At 38.2% G+C, this 23339-nt stretch overlaps 1 protein-coding gene across 1 annotated transcript in view; it reads right to left on the reverse strand.

The window, feature by feature from the left end:
• The window catches only part of ENTREP2 (endosomal transmembrane epsin interactor 2), a 284256-nt gene that overhangs the window by 218882 nt on the left and 42035 nt on the right, over window positions 1–23339 (reverse strand). The gene's annotated exons all lie outside the window — the stretch shown is intronic.

The following is a 23339-nucleotide window of genomic DNA, read 5'->3' on the forward strand; positions in this document are numbered from 1 at the left end:
ACAATATCGGCAATTTGCCTAGTGTTTCTAAAGTTTTCTGGCATAAATAAATAAATATATGGCTCTCACAGAAAAGCAATAATATAAAAAGTTAACTTTTAAGGTTTTGTAAACTCTTTTAGCAGTTAGCTATTGGTACATAGACTAGAAGTAGCTTTATACGAGTGTCCAAAGCACCCTATGTTAACAATTTTATTACATAGGAACAAAGAATTTGACAGCAGATAACAATCATTCAGCCCATCCAGACTGCACATTTTCCCTACTGTAAAGACCTCAAATCTTATTTAGTCCTTGGCCTAGTCTTTTATTTAAGATATACCTGCCATATACCTGTCTCGTGTATGTTTAAATCCCTCCACTGCATTGCCACTATCTTAAAGGTTTGGGCCTTCCTTGAAGGCCATGAATTATACTTATACTGTAAACAAAATGCTTAATTTATGTATGAAAATATAGTATAAAATGGGTCATTCATAGCAGTTTTTTTTAGTATTATTTAGAATTACCCCAAAACTGGCTTTCGGTTAAAACAAGATAAATAACATTACTCAAGAAGTGTGAGTAGTAATTTAATTTAAATCTTGTTTTTAAGTTATTGGTTAGAAAATGTAACATTTGCTAACTGAGTTTGTTAACTCAGATGTGAACGGCCCACGCCTAGAGCGTTTTACGCTAGATCAGCGGTTCTCAACCTGTGGGTCGCGACCCCTTTGGGGGTTGAACGACCCTTTCACAGGGGTCGCCTTAGACCATCGGAAAACACATATTTCACAATATATAGTTACATAATTTTATGGTTAGAGGTCACCACAACATGAGGAACTGTATTAAAGGGTCGTGGCATTAGGAAGGTTGAGAACCACTGCGCTAGATGATCACTTAACCATAGGTAGTCACTTTTTTCATTACCCACATGGAGATTGAAAATATGAGAGTGGCAGTTTTTCTCACTCTCATATACTGATATATTAACGCCAAACTGTAGCCTGAGACTAAAGCTGTGCAGACTTAGGGTCTCTCTGTAGGCGTTGGGGAAACTGGATCATAAACGACACAAAAGGTCAAAAACTGTACCTGCATTTCTCATATGAGTGTAGATAATTTAGGGGCAAAAAATATGTGTTCCAGCATTTTTATGAGAAGGAATAAAAGAACGAACAGTTGAAGCACAGTGCTTTTTCATGTATTGATGAACTGAACGTATAATTATACAGTTAGCACAAAATACTGTGAGAGGAGTGGCATTCATCTCTGATGGCCATAAACATATCCCAGAAGGATTACAAAATTCACTTTATGCATTTTATACAACACTATTTTTTGTCTCATTTGTTCATGGCAGCGAGCACCATAACAGCTGGATTCATGGGGTAAGACCTTCAAGTTTATTTATTGTTTGGCATGTTCAGTCAGAGTTGTCCAGTTATTGTACATATTTAAAGTAGCCTAGTTAAACAGGGTTTTTAAAGTTGAAAAAGTTTCTGTTCCTTTAAAAGGATTTTTAATTAATTAACCCCCTAGTTGATGCTGTCTTTTGCATGTTACCCAGCATTAAATAGTTTGCTTTATTAAACCAATGTTAACCGTCCTTGTGTTGCAGGCCACACATTTGATTTGTGATTTTGGGTTGTCAATACAATACACAATGCAATACAACAAACTTTTTAATCTGAAAAGCTTCTTATCGACAACATGGAAAAAAATGACCAGAATAGCTACCAAGCATCATTTGTTTAACACAATTAATCCACCAGATACTAGCACAAACACTCCAGCCCCCTTCCTCTTTTACACCACTATCAGCAATAAAATCAGCCTTGGAAGATAAAGAGCTATGAGATGCAATGCAAATAACACAATATGGTCGAATAATGTGTATATTATCATAATATTATTCCTTGAGTGAGTCATGCAAGAGGATTAGTATATGTACATATCAAATGGGAATGTTTACTCAAATGTGCAAAGTAATTAGTTGCTGGTAAGAGCCAACCACTTTAGTAACAGCCGCTACTCTTCAAATGTAATTTCCCCGATGACATGCCAGTAAGATGAATTGGTGCGGTTGCCTTATGAGGTTCAGACAATAGTTTCAGAACCATTAGTTCATTCCATTCTCTCCACTAGCCCTAAGAGATTACGTCTGACTTATGTTTATTTGATGAACCTTCTATCAAACAACATGAGCCAATTCACATCAGATGTGTGCTTTTGCTCTGGACACGGTGTTTTTGTTAACTATTCAAAAACATGAAGGCTGTTCATAAAATTATGAATAGGAAGAACTAAAAAAATTTATAAAAGTACATACATAGACATACATTTAAAAATATTATTAGTATACTATCATAATAAATCCATGTTTAAACACATTGGAACCAAAAAATCTCCAAAAAGGTATGAGCAATGTCAAACCAAACATTTGGTTAAAAGTTAGAACAAAAATATTTAGCACTAGTAAATAATCCATAAATTGTGCTGTTAACTTACTTAAAATTCCGAAGTAGAAGTTTCCACCATGGAAACTTTTATTCTTACGAGTTATAAAGGTCCATTTTTTACACCTCTGGTGTCCAGTATTAGGGGGTTGTCAATCAATAAATATCTATGTTCTTCTTGCTTGTAAAAATACATTATTGGGAGCTGTTGCTAAAATCTTTCTTCACCTATTCTCCAGGATTATATCAGTGTTTGTCTTTCTGAGCACCAGCAATAAAATAAATTGCTAGCTGTGAAATTATATTGTAGTCAGACTGAAAGCACACCATAGATCATCAACAGTAGGCATAACATATTTACTATTCAAACCGTGATCATACCAGGGAACTTCCCAGGCTGGTCACCCCAGAGCAGTTCCCTGTGGAAGTTGCCACATCAGGAAGGTGGTGGCGATATAAGGCAGGTGAGTTAACATGCAAATGGATAGGGCTAACACCAACATATTGAGGACAGCAGCAACTGCTATTGCTGGTGATTTAGAGGGCAGCAGGGAGGCCCTGCAAAATCTTTATATGTCCTATGAGTACTTTGTATAGACACAGAGGCTATCAGGTTGGGAAATCATATCCCGCGACCCTCTCCACTCATGGATACAGCCAAAGAGACATCTGTGTTGACAATGGCTACCTGAATGTTGCTGCTGTGCTTCGCTACAATGCAGTTAAGGTACACCTATCAACTTTCAGTTGTCCCTTTCCCATAGATGGATGACGTGCAAATCCGCCCGTACAGCACCTTAACCTATTTATCTACATGGATAGTGTATCATTTTAACATTGCATATGTAAAACCGCCAGCAGCCCCAGTTGTTGTGACACAGCAAACTCGAGCCTATTGACAGTTATGTGATTTATCCAAAAGATGGCACCCTTTAAATGATTTGCAGTGTGTTACCTATTCTTTCACCTATGTCGGGTTTACTATAACTTTCAGTGTACCTGCAGCAGCAATTTCTTACTATCAATACAAGGATAAATATACTGTAGATAGAAAAGATGCCAGGTCTAAGGTAACAAGTACAGACTGAAGAAATCAATGCATTATCTTTACTTACTAAGGACCAAGATGCATAATTTGCTGCAAGGGTCCGCTCTGCTGGGATTGAGGACCTGGACAACCCTGGGGATGAGAGCCAGAGGCTATCCTATCTGACGGCAGAATCATTTGAGACTACGGTGAAGAAACCAGATTGCCTCAATCATACAGCTGTAACACTGTATTGATTTAAAACATTTCATGGAGGTACTCCTAGTAAAATTATTCCAAGGAACTGTGCTGTAGGACATGATGTCAAGAGCTTACAGTGTTACCAATCAAGGTAATAATTCAGTTTGTTTTTATACTTTTCCCTTAAATTGTTTTTATACTTTTTTTCAAGCACAGATGCTTGGTTTAAAGTACAAACTTCATTGGTACGCACGCATCAATATATTCATTTTACTAACTAAATTTATATGCTTCTGTCACAGGTTAATTGTTCTGTAGGTTGATCTGGCTAGTGTTATTATTCAAAAAATGAAATACATTACATTGATTTGTTTCAGCCTGTAGCTTTCACAGTATTTTCTTTGCTTTTTATGTAAATAATCTAACAGCGCTAGATGCCTTTGCCAAACACTGTAAGTACTCCTATACCAAAAAAAAAATGAATAAGGAATACGAATGGATCATTGGATGTGCTGACATCACTACATCCAGCACACACAAACAAAAAACCTATAGCTGACATGCTGCTGTATGAACTAGATCAGGTCGGACTGCCCCTTTGTAAACAAATTTGGACCGACACGGGAAGACTGGCCCCGCAGGGAAATTGAAAGAGAAAGTTGCCAGTGAAGTAAGGGGGTACGAGAGGGAGGAAGAGAGTAAGTGAGAGGGAAAGGGGAGAAATAAATATGTATGTCTATGTTAAAATGAGAATCTATGTAGAAGTGTGTGTGTTAAAATAAATGTGTAATGGATGTGTATGTGTTTTTGTCTGCTAGCATGCATGTGTATGTGTAAGTGTTAGTGTGTTAACATGGATGTGTACAGGGCCGGCCTTTGGGGTGTGCGACCTGTGCGACCGCACAGGGCGCCACACTCCAGGGGGCGCCGCCGCGGGGTCCGCCGCCGCAGCGCGGTCCGACGCCACTGCCGCCGCGGGGTCCGCCGCAGCGCGGTCCGACGCCCCTGCTGCCGCCGGTATGGGGGCACCCGGCACCCCTCCAGAGACGGACAGTAATGTCCGCCGCTGGAGGAGCAGGCTCGCAAGGGAGCAGTATCGGAGGTCTTTAACAGACCTCCGATACCGCTCCCTTGTGATCCCCGCGGCAACAGCTGCTGTGCGCTGAAGCCGCGCCCACCGGTCTCCGTGCCCTCTGACCCGGAAGAAGAGAAGACAGAAGAACTAAGAAGAAGAGCGAAGAGGAGGCAAATAAACTGAAAGAGGAAAGGTGGGAAAGCATAGAGTGACAGTGAGAGTGGATTGGTGTATATGTGTGGATTAGTATATATGTGTGGTTTGGTATATGTGTGGATTGGTGTATATGTGTGGATTGGTGTATATGTGTGGTTTGGTGTATATGTGTGGATTGGTATATATGTGTGGATTGGTGTATATGTGTGGATTGGTATATATGTGTGGATTGGTGTATATGTGTGGATTGGTGTATATGTGTGGATTGGTGTATGTGTGTGGATTGGTGTATGTGTGTGGATTGGTGTATGTGTGTGGATTGGTGTATATGTGTGGATTGGTATATATGTGTGGATTGGTATATATGTGCGAATTGGTGTATATGTGTGGATTGGTGTATGTGTGTGGATTGGTATATATGTGTGGAGTGGATTGGTGTATGTGTGTGGATTGGTGTATATGTGTGGATTGGTATATATGTGTGGATTGGTATATATGTGTGGATTGGTATATATGTGTGAATTGGTGTATATGTGTGGATTGGTGTATGTGTGTGGATTGGTAAGTGTGTGAGAGTGATGGGTGTTATGCTGTACCATTTCCAATGTATTTTTCATTATATAATTATGCTCTAAAGTACATCATAACTCCCATCACTCTATACTGTTCCATACAGTGGCAGAGCTGGGAGGCAGAGGCCTTGCACCCTCACCGCAGGACTTCTGAAAGGTAAGTGAACTTCAAAGAGGGAGAGGGTAGATAGTTAGGAGGGGGTAGATAGGGAGAATGGAGTGAGACGGGGTACATAGGGCAATCATACTCCTATCATGCCAAGTAGTCTACGAGTACATCCCGGAATCTGCGGGCATGATAAGAATGTGATTGCTGTTAATCATATATATATATATATATATATATATATATATATATATATAAATATTGTTATTTAATTGTTTTGTTATGTGTTATGGTGTGGGGGGGGGTCATATTCGGTTTCGGCCAGGTAAATGCTGCACTTTCGGTTTCAGTCCAGAATTCGTTTCGGTGCATCCCTACTACTAAGCCAGACAATGAAGTGGTAGGCCTACACCACATCAATGTTTGGCGTAGTATATAGTGATTGGGGTTTTGTTACAAGTTTTGATTCCTTTCTTTTTTTGGGATGGGGGGGCGCCAGACGAGTAGTCCGCACAGGGCGCCAGAACACCTAAGGCCGGCTCTGGATGTGTATATGCAAGCGATGTGAGAGGGAGGGTGTGTTAGTATTAGTAAGCTTATGGTGGTGTAAGTATGTGTGAAATTATGTGTATGTGTGTGAGTGTGTGTTTGTGTAAGTGTGCGTACATACTGTATGTGTCCTAGTGCATATGTTGGGGGAGGGCACTGATGGGTCACTGCGCCCCTCCCCCCGGGCCAGAAGAGCTCAGCCTTCCCCTCTACAAAAGGATAACATTGTATAGATATGCTGTGGCAGGTTAACGTATTGCACACCACTGCTCAATAGATCAGTTAGAGAGATTGGCCTATTAATACCATGGAGGTCTGGACCTGGATTTCACAACCTTCATAGTATCGTGTATGCCTAAGCATATTTCCATATACTATTACATCATGAAATGTTATATTTAAATTGTATACCATAGGGGTGAAAAAGGCTCATTTTTGCATTAAACTACATGTGAAAAATAAAAATGTCAACTCTCTTTAGATATATGTAGTATTATATTAAGTTAAACTCACAGTATAACAGGCATGCCATTGCGAACCATTTTGCACGGAATCCTTTCTAAGATTATAACACCTTAAATATATTTTTTTAAAGTGGAAAAACCAAGTTGGATGGCTTTCATATATCTAATCTCCATCCACAGTCTAGTGAGACTGATTTCTTTGTAAGCTTATCTGACTCCCACATCACAGACAGAGAAGACAAAGCAGCTCTGGCACAAGTCTTCAGGGGATGTATTCACAGCTATTACCAAGACAAATGGAAATACTGCAGCTTGGCCCTCTGGGACAAAGGAGATTTGAAAATAAAACCTAGTTACCTAAAGAGAGACTGAGTCTGCTTATCTTTCCAGGGACACAATTCTTTTCTTTAGTGCCACTGGGGTTAATATAGTACATTTTCCTTTTATGAGAAGGCATCCAATATATCCAATGGCAGTGAGTTTGGAGAGATCTGTGTTTAATCCTGGTATAAAAGGGATATTGAAGCAGCAAAGAAGATCAGGACATAGAAAATTTAATTCTTTCAGAATCTTACCAAGTATCATGTGTTTTTATTTGTTTAGGAAAAAATAGTAAAAATGTGAATTAGGTGACAGACAATTGAGGGAATGTCAACAGCACCTCCAGAATACAGTGGTAAAAATGATTTCTGTTAGTGTTATATTTACATAATTACATTATAAGATTGCCAAAAAAAAGCCTTAAGTACATCAAGTTCAACCTATCCAAGATATCTCCAAATGATCCAAATGAAAGAAAGCATATTAAACACATGCCAGACTTCTTTAAAAGGGAAGGTGAAAATCTTTCATGACCCCATTGAGAATCAGCATAGCCTATGGAACAACAAGCATATGCACTCCAGTTTATACATCAAAGTTTCTACAGTACACGTGGTCACCATTTCCATAGACATTGAACAGTTTTACACCGTTTGCTGTGAAAAATCTCATCTTCTTTAAAATGAAAATGAAGCTCCTCAAACCTTAATAAGTGGCTTCTTGTTATCTTCTGTTATTTTTCATGCAGGGATCTCCTACCGACTTCAAACGTATTTCTACATTGTGATGAAGTCACCTCTTAGGTGCCAATTCATATATTTTATTATATATAATTGCTACTCACTGCTGATTAAAACATATATATATGGACAAATTTAATGGAATCTTTATTGAACGTATGAATCAGATTTGAAGTTGAAAGCTTCACAAAGCTCTAAGTTCGTTATCCCATGGAATGGCTGAACTTGACAGAATTGTAAAAAGTGTCGCTGAAATATTAGGTTCCTGTCATCAATAAGTGACCTAGGTCTGAACCTCCTGCTCGTTTTAACAGGGCATTCCTTACCTTTTTTTTCTGCTGGTGAAACATGTTATGTGCTATTTGTTATGTCCTGTTTACCAATGTACAGCCCTGCGTAATATGATGGTGCTTTATGAATTAATAAAGAATAATAAAAAGGACACAGGACTTGTCTTCTTAGCACTTATCCTTTTTTAGTGTGATGTCATAAAAGTCACTGCTTTTACATGAAATATATTGCTAGGTAAAAAGAATGTAGAGGAGTAACACCGAGAATATTTGCCTGGGGTTTTAATATTATTATTAGCTTTTAGTTATATAGCGCCAACAATTTACGCAGCGCTTAATACAATACATATATGTAAGGGGTATGACAAGACAAGAACTGACAGACAAACTGATACATTAGGTGGAGAGGGCCCTGCTCGCAAGCTTACAATCTTGTGTTCTTGGGTGGCTCTGTTATTTAAGGGTTCCAATGATAAGGTTCTTTTGTATATTAATAAGAAATGCAAGCAGGAAAGAGACATAGCTTGCCTTGGGTGCTACAGTAGAAACCCTGGGGTTGGGCTTTCACTGTCAGAGGTACATCTAACTCTCCTTTTACGCTCTATAGTTTGTACAAGAACTTCCTTTATTTACAGACCTATAGGTCACTGTTATAGGCAATCATGATATTTTAAGTTACTTTTACTGCTCAAACACCACGCTGAGCTCATTCTTTATAGCAATGCTAATAAAGTTCTGCTTGTCCAGTGAAACCGTAATCACCAAAAATTGGTGGTTCATACTGCAAAATTATTCTGTACTAGGCAAATATTGTGAGTCTGTTTTCTGCATTTAGGAGGGGTAGAATTGTAAAGAACATTTTAGTGAAGACAGCTAACTCCAATTAGTTTACACAGTGCTGTTTTGAACTATATACCAGGCTGTTACATATGCTATAATTGTGAAACTTGCAATGTGCTTCATTTTATGAATTTTTTTACATAAATCCATATACACACTGAAAACCTACAAGATCAAATGTCAGATTACGGGCCAAACTTCTCATGTGATTTACTTAATATAATGTCCCTGTAGGCACGGAAAAACGTTCCAAAAACGTAAGGATTGGTTCAAAAAGCATAAAACTGTTATTCATATTGGGGCAGAAACACTTTCGTTGTAAAACACTCTATAGAATGCCAACAAAATGTGTCATGTATTCTGAAATATTCCCATTACACATGGATACTTTGCTTCACAGGGAAATGGCTGAATCAATATACAGTTTACATTCTGTCTATACTCACATCTAAAGATGACTAATATTTACCCGTATTTTAGATTTGCTTTCCAGTTCTTTGTTCCATCTTTTCCAGGTCTCACCTCAGCAACTTTTGTCATAAATATGCACCATCCCTACACCGTGATAAGTTATTACTACTAGAGGAATTCTTGTATATCTAATTATTTTTTGTTCTAATTATTTGTTCTATTTTAACCTATGGCCTTATTCAGTCAGGATGATGATGCTCTGGCTTTCCTTCATTTATAGTGATCTATTATTATTATTTATTGTTTATATAGCACCATCAAATTCTGTAGCGCTGTACAATGGGTGGACAGGACATAACATGTAGTATGTAACATAACAATTTGACTTACAGAGACAACATGTGTGGAGGGCCCTGCTCAAATTTACAATCTAGAGGGAGATGATGGGGTGTTTTACACAACAGGTAAAAGTGCTGTTGTTAGGGATGGACCAGCCACACTACAATAACTATTACAGGAGAGGGACTAGGAAAGGTGAGCTTAAAGGAATATGAGAGGGCGTTAATGTGCAAAGTTGTAAGCGTCCTTAAAGAAGTAGATCTTGAGGGATTTTTTGAAGGACCAAAGGCAAGGGGAAAGACAGATAGGGTGTGTTAAGGCTTTTCAGTGGATATGGGCAGCCCTTGGGAAATCTTGTAAGCTTGCAAAAGAGCTAGAAATTAGAGGATCTCTTTAATGAACCTGAAGCCTTTGGTAATATTCAAGCATTGTGAATTTATAGAGACAGTTTAACGTCCCATGCAGCCTAATCAATACAGAATGCATATCAAAGTAGTTTGTAATGCATTCTTTATTTAAAGAGAAAAATAAATCCAATATAATTTATTGGATACAATATAATATAACTCACAATTTCTTTTATTTATTACATTGACGCCTTTCATTTTTTTTCCTGCTGTTGCCATTTTGCATTTAGTTCGTTCGCTTGCTAGCCACTGTGCTCATGTCATCACCCTTTTTGTGGGCTTTATGTTACAGAAGGTAAAATGTTGCTTCAACTCATATATGTTGCCTACCGTGCTTCTCCCCTGAAGACCAGTTCTTTTGAGGGTTAAAAAAATTGGCATTTTCATGGGCATTCGCAAATAAATGTTCCTATGTTTGAATGAGAAAGTAGAGTAATCCTTTGTTTATGTGGACAATTAATGAGATTCTTTCAGGATCGCTACATTCTGGCATCGCAAATTTAATTTGCCCTTTGTGCTATGCTTAATTTGATGTGAACTCCAGTATCTAATCTATATAATAGCAGCACCTTATGTCAGTGTACACATGGTTGGCTGGTGATGCATTCAGGTATTTCTGCACAAGCAAAAGAAAGCGATGGGCGAATTAATATTACAAGTCAAATCTTTCAGCTTCACAGTGTGAGCTCTAAAGTTCTAAAGGAGCTGAGGAAACTTAGTTAAATAATGTACACCAATACTCAGAAACATACTGTATGTGACAAATAATAAAAACAAATAGACAGCATAAAATGTAACATGTCCACATGGAGCGGTACACATTGTATAAAATCCACTGGGCCAATAGTGGAGCTTCCTGAAATGAGAGGGCTTACCTTGTGGCTTGGATTCATCCTTCCCCAATGACAATTCAAAGTAGGTAAGGGAGGATGTTCTCTTAGTGTATGCCAGTTATAATGTAACAAAATGTTCATTTTTATTTGCAAACAAGAGGACAGAGCAAAACCCCCACAAAAACCTTGATACCTTGTCTCTAAACACACTTTCAAACAATAATGTGTTCATAAACCTTGACGATGAGTATGTACGTGCTGGCAGGTGTTAGTAGATGCTTCGCTCAATGAAATTCGTACAATACAAGAGTAGATACATTATAGGAAAACAGAAAAACCAAACACCTAAAGTGTTTTGTGGCTGTGGAGGTATATTACATGCATTCCTATTACTCCCCCCGATTAAGCAGCATATTCATGTAACGAGGGCATTCTATTTTGGGTTATATTGACTAAACATATTACGCTCCTATTCACAGATGCACTATAGAATTGGTTTGCAACCAAGGCCAGACTAAGGTGCATGGGGCCCTGGAGAAATTATACAAAATGGCACCTTATAGATATATAATGTATGACAAATATGGACTGTAAATCAGCTACTAAATGGAAAGACCACCGGCCGCTGGGGAGATTCAGCAGAGAACTTTACTGACTGCAGAAGTCAGAGAGGAGGCGTTAAAGAGTAGATTGGTATCTCGCGCCTGCGGCCTCCTCGTTTTTCCTGCCCCATAATGCACTGCAGGGCCATATTTAAAGTGCCAGAAGGCTTTCAGTAACTGTACCACTGCAACAAATACATCTAGAAACAGAGCATACTGCAAAGGTTACATAAAGATGTGTGCCCCCCAGAGCAAACGCTCCATATGCTCTTTGGTTAACCCGGCCCTGTTTACAGCACACATTATAGAGAATTCACATATTGTGAATTTGCTTTTGTCCTTGACTGGATTTATCAAAGCAATAGTCTGTTTATGATCTAGTTTATTTTATGCTATAATCATTGAGGCTCGTCAAAATAAAAAAGCACATTCAGCAAACTGCTAAAGCTGAACTGTTCTTATTCCAGGGCAGAATTTATTTTTAAGACACCCCTGGTTACAAAAGGGTTTGTAGTTTTTGGCATGGACAGGATGCAGGTGGGATGGGGAAAAAAGTTACATGTTTATAAAATCAGAGGGGTGTTAGTAAGAACAAGAGTGAGCAAACCAATGATTATGCCCATAAAAATGGTGCTGTAAGACAATGTCTTGTTTGTTTGCCCTGTTATATGTTCCACCTCAAAGAGAATTACTAAAGACAGTGTTTGGTACAAACGTGCTTAAAGTCTCAATTATTCATAATTGCACAACTGTTTCACTGATCTTTTTCTAAACGTGTGTGTGAATCGCAGACCTCACAGCTTTTTATTCTGAATTGGCCTGTAATTTGATTTGAGTTCGACATGTTTGTGTTGGGAAAGAATTTAAAATGGTACATTATCCAGTACACTGAAGCATACACCTTAACAGACCATTACACATGTCATTATGTACGAAAGATTTGCTGTTTTGAAATCACTACATAGGAAGGCTGGTATTACACTGTGCTCACCTTATCCGTAGTCACCCGTGAATTTTGACAATTGGTGTATTAAACAAAAGAATAAAATCTAATCAAAATAATAAGCACGCACTTAATAAAAGGACAACGTAACCCTACCCATTAATCTAGTACTGACAACACCGCTGCACAAAGCCTGCCCCTGTTTATAGGTTAGATGATGTAACCTCCTACTCATGTTCTTAAAACAGGCGGAGATCAAGGCTGATACTCAAACAAGCATTAAAACCACAGGAGATTCTCATCTACCGCTTTACACAGAACAACCGTTCCTTTGGAGATAAAAACGATTTCAAAAAATGTTAAGCCTAATATCCATACATCAAAGCGTTCAGCAAAGTAAGATGTGTGTTATGTTATCCCCAAGTACAAATCAATACTGCCAATCACTAAAAGTCTGTTTCATAACACAGAGGAACATAGATCATTGATGGTGCTCTTTTTCAATGATCTGAAACTTTATCTTAAGCATGAACAGCTCCTAGTATCAGAGTCTTTTTCCATCTTTGGTTACTGCCAGATAAGGTTTACCCAGAGGGAGCACTGCCACATAAGCAGACTAAGAAGTTGCTTAGGCCATCTTAGTTTATAGGTTGCCATACTGTCCATAATTTCAGATTGGCAACGGGACACCTTTGCTTACCTTCTTCATCCGTATTACACTTTTTAGATCCCTTAGGTCTCTCTGGCTCACTGTCCTTTGTGCATGGGTGAAACATCACTTTTTGAAGTGTACTACATGAGACTATGGAGGAGAAGAGCTGCCACACGTTGGGACCTATTTACCCATCATGGATTACTTTGGAACAGTAGGTATAGAGTCTTAACAATAGAAGCCACAGCTGGGGGGGGGGCTGACAGAGCTAGGAGGTGGGCCTAGGTAATGTTTTTTATTTAATTTAATTGGTGGTATAAATAAGGAGTAGCACATTTTAATCAGTTCTTTTTTTACTCTGTTGTTCTCCCTCCCTATTTTAAGTCATTAGGGGGGTTCCCGTTTTGTCACAGTGGTGGGGTGGAGAGGCAAGTTGGGAGAGTTGAATGGGGGGTTTTGGTGGTAACAGTTACAGAAAGGTTGTTGGTTTTTATGTTTGGTAGGTTTTGAGCTGGCCTGTGGCTCAGAACCTGGGGGTGTAGGGGTATCTGGCTATACCCCTATTAAGGAGTTGGCAAGGAAACATGTTGGCACTTTATTGTTATGTTGTTTGGATAATGTTAAGTTATTGTTGGGGGGTCATTGTCATGGGTTGGGTGGTGCCAAGTTATTATTGTATATTTTGTATGACAATGGCTTTGTAAATGATTGTTAAAATTTGGGATCCATGTCTTTTTGGGGGTTTGTATCCTGGTCTGGTGTTACTCGAAGGACCCATGGATCGACTATGCAACTGTCAGCAATAATATTGTATCACTATAAGGTACCCCCTTTTGTTATTGCTTTTTTTTTATTTATACAAAACATCACATACATAAAGTTGTTCCAATGCTCCTTGTCCAACTTCCTTCTTTTTTAAAAGTATGAACATATAGGAAATAACTTTGTAGAACAAGGAGGATTGGATATAACAAACGACACCTAGGGTAGGAGTTAATGTATTCAAGCTGTCATCTTTTGGCAGTGAATATCTCATATGTTTTTGTCTTCCTTAAAGCCTTAACATCCAATACATTTGTTAGATATTCATACCCTGCTAATTATTTTGCTTAGAGTCCTAGAGATGTCTTGAAGCCCACCTGCAAAGTGTCACTTTATACTGTAAGGTAGACAATTTCACCTTGCACTAGCCACATTAGTAAAAAAAAAAGAAATTAGAGGATATTAGCTGAACATCTTCATTTATAGAAGTATTAATGTAGTATTTAAAAAAGTTACAAATATATATATATAGCATTGGAACGTATCAAATACTGAAACATAAACATATAGCATTATTAGTATCAACAATCAGATCTCAATTACTTGCACACGTTGTTTTGGAAGAGGTCATTTAATTAACATACTATGTAGTAGATATTCAATATTCATTTTAAAATGAAAACATCACTTATCTGAATCAATATTGTTCTATAAATAATATATGCTATCAAATGAGCTAATTTGAAATGGCTATTTAAAAGATAGTCATGGTGATAAGTTCCCAGAGCATTAATAAACAGAGTATTCCTTTGCTTTGCATCTACATAGAGTCTATTCAGAGAGAGGTTTAGCATAGCCGGATTTTTCAGCAGGCGGATTAACGGGGCCGGACTGGCCCACCGGGAAATTTCCGTTGGCCGGCAGACCACATTCAAAGTGGCCGTCCGTCTGCGAAGTTCAAAGCAGCCATCGTGTGGCTGTAAGACCATCTCCGCAGTGTAGAAAATAATATTTTTATGCTTCAGTGTGGCAGAGCCTGCCCTGGTGTGTGTGTGTGTGTGTGTGTGTGTGTGTGTCGGCGTGGCAGAGCCTGTCCTGGTGTGTGTTTGGGTGATGGTGTGGCAGAGTCTGTCCTGGTGTGTGTGTTTGGGTGTCGGTGTGGCAGAGCCTGTCCTGGTGTGTATGTTTGGGTGTCAGTGTGGCAGAGCCTGTCCTGGTGTGTGTGTTTGGGAGTCGGTGTGGCACAGCCTGTCCTGGTGTGCGTGTGTGTGGGTGTCGGTGTGGCAGAGCCTGTCCTGGTGTGTGTGTTTGGGTGTCGGTGTGGCAGTGCCTGTCCTGGTGTGTGTGTTTAGGTATCGGTGTGGCAGAGCATGTCCTGGTAGATGTGTGTTGGGTGTAGGTGTGGCAGAGCCTGTCCTGGTGTGTGTGTTTGGGTGTTGGTGTGGCAGAGCCTGTCCTGGTATGTGTGTGGGTTTGTGTGTCAGTGTGGCAGAGCCTGTCCAGGCGTGTGTGTTGGGTGTTTGTGTGACACAGCCTGTCCTGGTGTGTGTGTGTTGGGTGTTTGTGTGACAGAGCCTGTCCTGGTGTGTGTTTGAGTGTCAGTGTGGCAGAGCCTGTCCTGGTGTGTGTGTGTTTCTTCCCTGGCGCTTTACTTTCTGTAGGAATAAATTGAACTATTTACTTTTTACTTATTCAGTTTCCATCTGCATATTTTATTGGAAAGGATTATTGGCAGTAAATTGTGGCTTCAGGTGTATCATGACTTTTTTTAGTGTACTGATTACTCCCAATCCCATCATATAAGATTATATCTCATAAATCTGCTGAGCTCTGATGTCATCTTTATCCAATACACATGGGTGGTGAGGAGTTAACATTCTGTCCATTCCCAGGTACTTATTTGGACCTTTTAACACTTTGGTTCTGGAATTTTAATAATAATGTTGTATTCTGTTATTGAAAAGGAACAATTTAATATAGTTTTAAAAATAATGATTTATAGCTATTTGGATGGTAAATAGTGTGGCTCAGATAGGCGTGTGTAAGGGGTGTGGCATGTGGGTACAAGAGCTTGACCACACGATACAATACATGGGGCTCGTGTCCAAATATTTCCAGGGCTGCTTTTCATTCCGAGTCTGACCCTGCGGTTTAACCGTGTACCAAGATTTGTTCCATGTGTTTAATATTGCCTTGTAATATAATTGCACTACAAGTTACATTGACTATGGTACTCCTATAAAGAAAACAAGCAATTATGTACTTTTTCGCCAACAGTCAAAATTGCTTTTGATATATGGTGTTGCAATTTTTCTGGTATATATACAACTTATGAAAATAGAACATATTTCAACACAATTGCTGTGCAAGGGAAGAAAACAAAAGATGCTTTTCATATTATGGACACTTAGTCAAAAGAAGCTATTGTCTACATAATGTAGAATAAATGTGGCAGAGGCAGCTAATTTTGTATAAGGGATCGCACAAATTCTGTATAATGTGCCTGTCAATGCTTTATAAATTATTATAATTTGGATGATTTCTTTGTTTGTTTCTGCCTAAATTTGTTTAGCCATGTGGCAGGACACGTCTTAAATAAAGCCTCAAATTATATGCCATTTCTAAAATAAAATGTAATCTAGATTGTAAACTTGCAAGCAGGGCTCCCTCCACCTACAGTATCGGTTTGTCTTAGTCTGTCAATTCTGATCTTGTCATACCCCCCCCTTGAATATATGTATTGTATTAAGCGCTGCGTAAATTGTTGGCGCTATATAAATAAAAGATAATAATAATAAGGGGGTCAAAGATGGCACAGACCAGGCCCCCATGAAGTTGGGGGCCCGGGCAATTTTTTGCCCCAGGGCCCTGCGGTTTCTAAATTATGCCCTTGATGCCTATAGAAACAGTGTTTGCATAGAAACCCTTCCCAGGGGAGAAATTTTGCAGTAGCACAACTTAATTTTTCACATTTCTGACATCCCTGAAAAATAAGGCCTTGTTCTTGTACTTTTTGTGCCTCAAAATACTTCTAACGTTTCAACTGAAGAACAAATGCTTTGGACAGTTTAAAGCAATAATTATTTTTTGACTGTTTTCATTCTTTCAAAGCAAATGTTGGCAAAATATTTACTCTACTGGGTAGATCATGTTTCTATGAGCATGAATGTATGCCAATAACTAGACAGCTAACATTATGATATATAAATCATTAATAATGCAATTTTATTTTATAATATTATGGTTACATGTATGTATTTAAAACCTGTCAGTCCTTTTATAGCTCACCAGAATAGTCAATTTGCCAAAAGCAAATTCTGAATCAGTTCCAAGTTTGAATAATATTGTATTATGTTATAATGCTAATCACCTTTTCCGTTTCCAATGGAAGTGATTAACAATGGAACACATTTGTAAGTTCCAAGGACCATAGTAGAAAAAAAAACACTATTCAAACATGCTCTATCCTATCTTGGTCAAGACTGTTGCCCTAGCAATAATACTAAAATTCTCCATATACGAAATGATGTTGGTCACTGTAGCGTTATAAAAGGATGCCAGCAGAAATCTTCATATAACTAAAACAGAGAAATGCTAACAAACACTATTTAATGGAGGATGAAGACGGAACGTTACTTTATCCACATTTGTAACACAAAGCTCCTTTAAGCGTTTCAATGCCAATAGTAACCCTGACAAAGTAGGAAATATAAGGGAGCAGATGCATTATTTGAATAGCAGTAATGTGCTGTCAGGGATTTTATTTGTTAGATATTTTTGGGTTTTGAGTAAATGCACTTTAAAAAAAATGGCAGAGCTTAGTTGTCTTTCTGTGTATTTCTTGTAAATTAACCTGCAAAAACTGCAAACTTCACAGAACATGCTTTACAATGCTTCTTGAACTTAGCAGGCTGATGATCTATTGGACCCATATAACTATCCCTTGCCTCTCCAGTAGTAGTATATCCTGTATGGCGTCCATAGGCCAGTAAACAATTTTTGTTTTACAAGTACCTTGAATGTTGTTGTGATTCTTGCAGACCCTCTTACAAAAGGCCACTTATAAATCAAACGCCATACTAAAGGCTTTAAATAAAACTCAGCCAGGACTGTTAGGAGTTCCAAACTTTTAAAGATTTCTGTAACGTAAAATATGAATTGGCTAATAAAAAAAGAAATCCCGTAAGTTTATACTATGTTTCACAAGCGTCTTGGGAAATGACCAACGTAGACTATAAACTTTAATGAGCATGTTTTATACTGTAAAGCATAAAGCAAAACAGCAGGTTTGTCACTAATAATGCCCGATTTTAATGCTGTTTTTACTTAGAAATGCAATTTTAAAGAGGGATATGGATATGGTACATTCTTGCGCAGAGGCAACAAGTAAGGCTTTATTTTTAAGGGGCATTTCTATTGGTAGAGAACTATTAGAGCAATAAGCTATATAAATAAAAGATAATAATAATAACAATAATAATAACAGCCATATGGTGCATATTATGGATATGATATTCTAATATTCTGAGTACATCTTGTGCATTATAATATATGCAAAGTGAGTTTGGGTGGTCACCGTAACAATCAAAGCTGATTCTACCACAAATAATTTATCTTTATATGTAACAGATATATATCACTCTTTGGGGGGGTAATAAATACTAGCCTGTCTATGTATATCTGTTAGCATTATAAACTAGTATTTTCTAAATTGTGTTAGATTAGAAATAATAGTTCATATTTTCACCATACATACTCAATGAGGTATATAAAAATATTGGTACTGACCTTCACCAATAACAGCCACTTCCCCCTCAGTTTGAGCCCTTGGGTTTGTGTGGTTGCCTGTACTTAGTAGTGAAAAAGCCAGAGACTGGGTATGAAGCAAAGAAAAAAGCACACCCACACCCTATGGCCATACCACCCTGAATACACATGATCTTGCCTGACCTTGAGAAACTAAGCAGTATTGGACCTGGTTAGTACCTGGATGGGAGACTGCTTGGGAATCCCAGGTGTTGGAGGCCAGCCTACACACACATGCTACCTTTACACATAACTGCCCACATACACTGTTCTCACACACAAGCTAGCTTTACAAATTCCTGCCCATAAACACACATACACTATGCCTACCCATACACATACACTGCCATTACCCACAACTGCCCATACACATACACTGCCCATACCCATACACACAGCCTTTTACAGACACCTGCCCATAAACACACATATACACATACACTGGCCTTACACACACTGCCTTTACAAACACCTGCCCATGAAGGTGGCGAGGGGAGACAGCCTCTCTCAAATTTGGTGGGGGAGTAATCTAGGGGGGGCAATTGCCTCCCTGTAGCGACACCTATGCTTATCTAGGAGCTGGAATCCAAATTCTATGGATTAATACACAGAATAAATTAACAATGCAGACTCTGAAACTAAGACTGAGTGCCAAGTTGACTAAAAAATAGCTATGTCTTATACATTTTATTCTCAAACTGAGCTTAAAGAGCTAACTCTGTCCATTGTAACAGTAGAAAAATATTACGGCTTTCCCTACCACAATAATTGTAAGGCACAAAATTTAAATTTTCTGGGGGTTTGGGAGAATAACGAAACTCAAGCACCTTTTCGATAACATATTTTACAAACGCTTTTAATAAATGTAGATTTCTGAAACATGTTTAACACATATGACATACGATATTATGATGGAAAGATAATAACCTAACAACAGTATTATAACAGTTTCTTTTTTGTCCATAAAGGTGGTACTGGTTGAAGAAATAATTTTCAGGTGTCGTATTTTACTTGCAACAAGAAAAAAAGCAGAATATATCCCCTCCCATTTTCATAACTTGAGACAGACGGCCACAAAATGATTTTTGGCACAGTTACTTGATGTACAATTGGACACATAAATGGAAATGTTATGTGGAGGATCAAAGGAATAAAAACATCATGCTTCCTAATCACAAAGTTGATGTCCGTCCCCTGCTCTGTAAAGCTCTGTGCTTCACATATACCAGTTTTACTGGATTTCTTTATAGGGGTGTTATTAGGGGCATTAATCCTAAAGTTAACCTTTTTATTGACAAGGGCTGCAGGCACACTACAGTGTTCTGTCGTTCGCCACATTGGGCATTAAAAGGCTGTCCATTTTCACTGTGCCCTTGTGTTCATTACCCATACTTAGGGACTCTTAATATGTCTTTGTTATTAGAACCAAGAGAAGGCTGATCTATTGCTATGACAAACATGTTCTTTACTGGTACATGTGGGCCAATCAGATAATTTGCTAATGATTTGCTCTCCATTAACAAAAACATTATTTAATATATTGTCTTATACATGAATGTTAACACACATTTAAAGCCTCCCTCCCTTCCAGAAATTGGCACGAAAAAAACCTATGCCAGCCAATTTTCTTTCAAATAATTTTTTCAGTGCCCATTTGTGCAAGCTGCAGCTGTATCTTTATTGGAATTGTAAATCCTAAGCAATTTGAATTTATTAAGGAATCTGTAACCTTCCTGGATAGAAAAATGCTCACTTAATCACATTTCTAAATGGCACTTCATTAATGGGATCCTTGGCACCAATGCAAAGATAAAACTTTAAGCAGATGTTCAGAACTACAGTATTAGATGTTATGAGCTTCCACTGCAATGCATTTGTAACCCCGACTAACTCTAGTGGCTAAATGAGATAATCACTTTCCTTAGTATGCAAAATTTCTAGCCAAAATGGGCACTTTAGATTTCCATACTTCCTACACTTCCTACACTTCCTACACTACACATACATTTTTTTTCTCAAGTAGAGTTTGTTATTACTTTTAATAAATGAAGTCCACCTTGAATAATGGGCGTATATTTGAAACACTTTAAAAACGTATTACAACGTGTAAATGTCTATTAAACTGCAATAAAACGCTTTGTGCGTGTAAAAATAATTGTGCTTATAAAAGAAACTTATTATGGTAGTTGACTGAATAGGATGATCAATGGTAATTATCTTTTTTGTATTATATTATATATATATATTATTATTATTATTATCTCTCACTCTTGCATTATTCCCCTCTCACATAATAAAATGTCCATCTACTCATCTGATGATCTTCACCATCCTGTAATTCAGCTTCTTGACACATTGACACCCGCCCTCCCTCTTACCACAGCTTCACTTGTCCTAGCCTCACACTTGCTGCCAGTCTGTACATATGGCAGATAACATTGGTTATTTAATCAGTATTTACTCTGAGGTATAGCTGTGTGGCTAGTCTACCTCAAACATTTGCACCTCTGCCTCTTCTAGATTGTAAGCTCATTGGACCAGGGCACTCCTAAACGTTTGTTTCTGTAAGTCCAAAGCATTACGTGTTGCACTACTTGTTATGATGAGCTTACTTGTTGTACTGCACTGCAGAATATGATGATGCACTTGTGCCACACAAGACATAAGTGCTATTCTCTATGGACAGTCATCACCATACCTGGGAACTCCTGGGCTCCAGCTACCCGGAGCCTACCCTTGTGGGACGTGGCCAGGACTGCACACTGACGTCGGTGGGTGGTCCCGCTGACGTTAATGGGAGTTCATGCTGATGTCAGGGGAGTTTCCGGTGATATCGGGGGCGTTCCTGCTGATTGCAGCGGGAAACACCCCCCATTTAGAGGTAAAATGGGCGGGGAGCGGTGCGTGTCAAGACCCCGCTCCCGCGACCCGGAGGATTCCCAGGTATGGTCATCACCCCTCTTTTCTGCTTTATTTCATGTGAGATCAGATGGTGCACTTTGGGGTCTACTTCCTCACTTCTCTATTCTTTATGAAGAGTCACCACCAGTGAAGGGTTGATTAGGCTCTGCATAATCTAAAGTTTAAGAGATGAAGAGACTTAAGTGAACCCTCATAAAATTAACTATGCATTATATAGGGCCAACCCAGTAGGGGTGGCCATTCATAACGTATAGTGAAGTCAAAGTGAAAGCCACAAACCTCCTGCAAACTCTCCCTTTAGTGAAGCTAACACTCTTCTGGAAACCTACATGCTGTTCTGTATAATTTTCAGACTTATGACTTTAGCAAGTATTATTTTCAGACACTATGATTTTGTGAAAATATAAATTTCTCATATGTATTTCACTAATGATTTGAATTTACATAAAATCCTTTTTTAATTTGAATTTTACAAATATGTGTTCTAAAGACAGCCACCCTAAGAGATTGTAGGGTTGCATTGCTTGCAGACTACAATTCCCAGAATGCATACTGTGGGGTGGCAGAGGCTGCATCCATACTGTTCAACAAAAAAGTATTTTAAAGGCTCTTACTTTCCCCAAAATAGCATTTGTATATTCACACAATATAACAGCCTTGTTATGAATTCCCATGACAGCACACTCAATTACACCCCATAACTGTTATTTTTACTATTTGTTTTGTACATGAACTTAATAGTCCAAAACAATATTTGCTCGGGCTCATTGCATTATACATTAGGTAAAATATAAGCCGTAAAGCATATCCATCGCTGTTTTGTTAACCCTTTTACAAACTTTTTTCTTAAAAGAAAATGATACTGCTGTACTTTAAAATAAATATATCGTAGCAATTCTAAGTGAACACTGCCTTGCCCAAAGGAGGTTAGTCATTTATCTGCAGTGGTGCAGCAATGCCAACATGAATCTCTGTGCTGTACAACTGCGGTCTGCATTTTGGGAATTAATTATTGGAAAGGACAATTTACATAGACAGTACAAACTCACAGAATGTGCAGTAGTATTAGAAAACAAATCAAAGTAACAAATAATAAAAATGAATATATCCAAGAAAAAAAAATGTAATATTTTAACACTGCAACTGAAATCGAATAATTCTCAGTGTGTTCACTTGAAGTTACTGTACCTTGAAGGAGACCTGCTTCATGTTTGCCAATCGAAGAAGCAGGGTAGCTTGCGGTTAATGATGCATGTGGGCTCTATGGAGAGTTACCCGTGTTATTTTCCATACTAAATAGGGACCAGTGCTTCTGAAATGGATAATACATATCCTTATTCTTAGAGATTTGTGAACTAATGATGTAGCACAGCAAATTTATTGCATGAGATACAAATCATATGCCACCTATTATGAAGAGTGATCATTCTTTTCCACAACAAAAAATGGCCATAAATTCCATTGTCAATTAACAAAATATCAGGTTTTCGTTATTAAATTTCAAACTGTCTGTTTTATGATCAGAAGTATGTCTTCATTAGCATTTCAATCGCCACAACCTATGGCTTTGAAGTCGACTCCATTAGGATTAAGTAGGAATTTTATAAATCTGTAGCTATTGTTGAAATCTGTCTCATAAAAAGGCAAATTCAACAAGTCAGTGATTTATTCATTTACATACCAAAGAGCCTACTATCTCCCCACACTGATGTTTTGCATCTAAATGTGGAATAGAAATCACAGGCAGATGCAATATATATACTCTCAATTATATGATTTTCTCAACTGCATTTCAAAGAGGTAGACAAAGCAGGCACATAAGATGGAAAAGTTGGCAAACGGTTATACAGTAAAAACTCTAATGAATTCTATGAGACCTT

Source organism: Spea bombifrons, chromosome 4, assembly GCF_027358695.1.
Source record: "Spea bombifrons isolate aSpeBom1 chromosome 4, aSpeBom1.2.pri, whole genome shotgun sequence".
Taxonomy (NCBI): Eukaryota; Metazoa; Chordata; class Amphibia; order Anura; family Pelobatidae; genus Spea; species Spea bombifrons.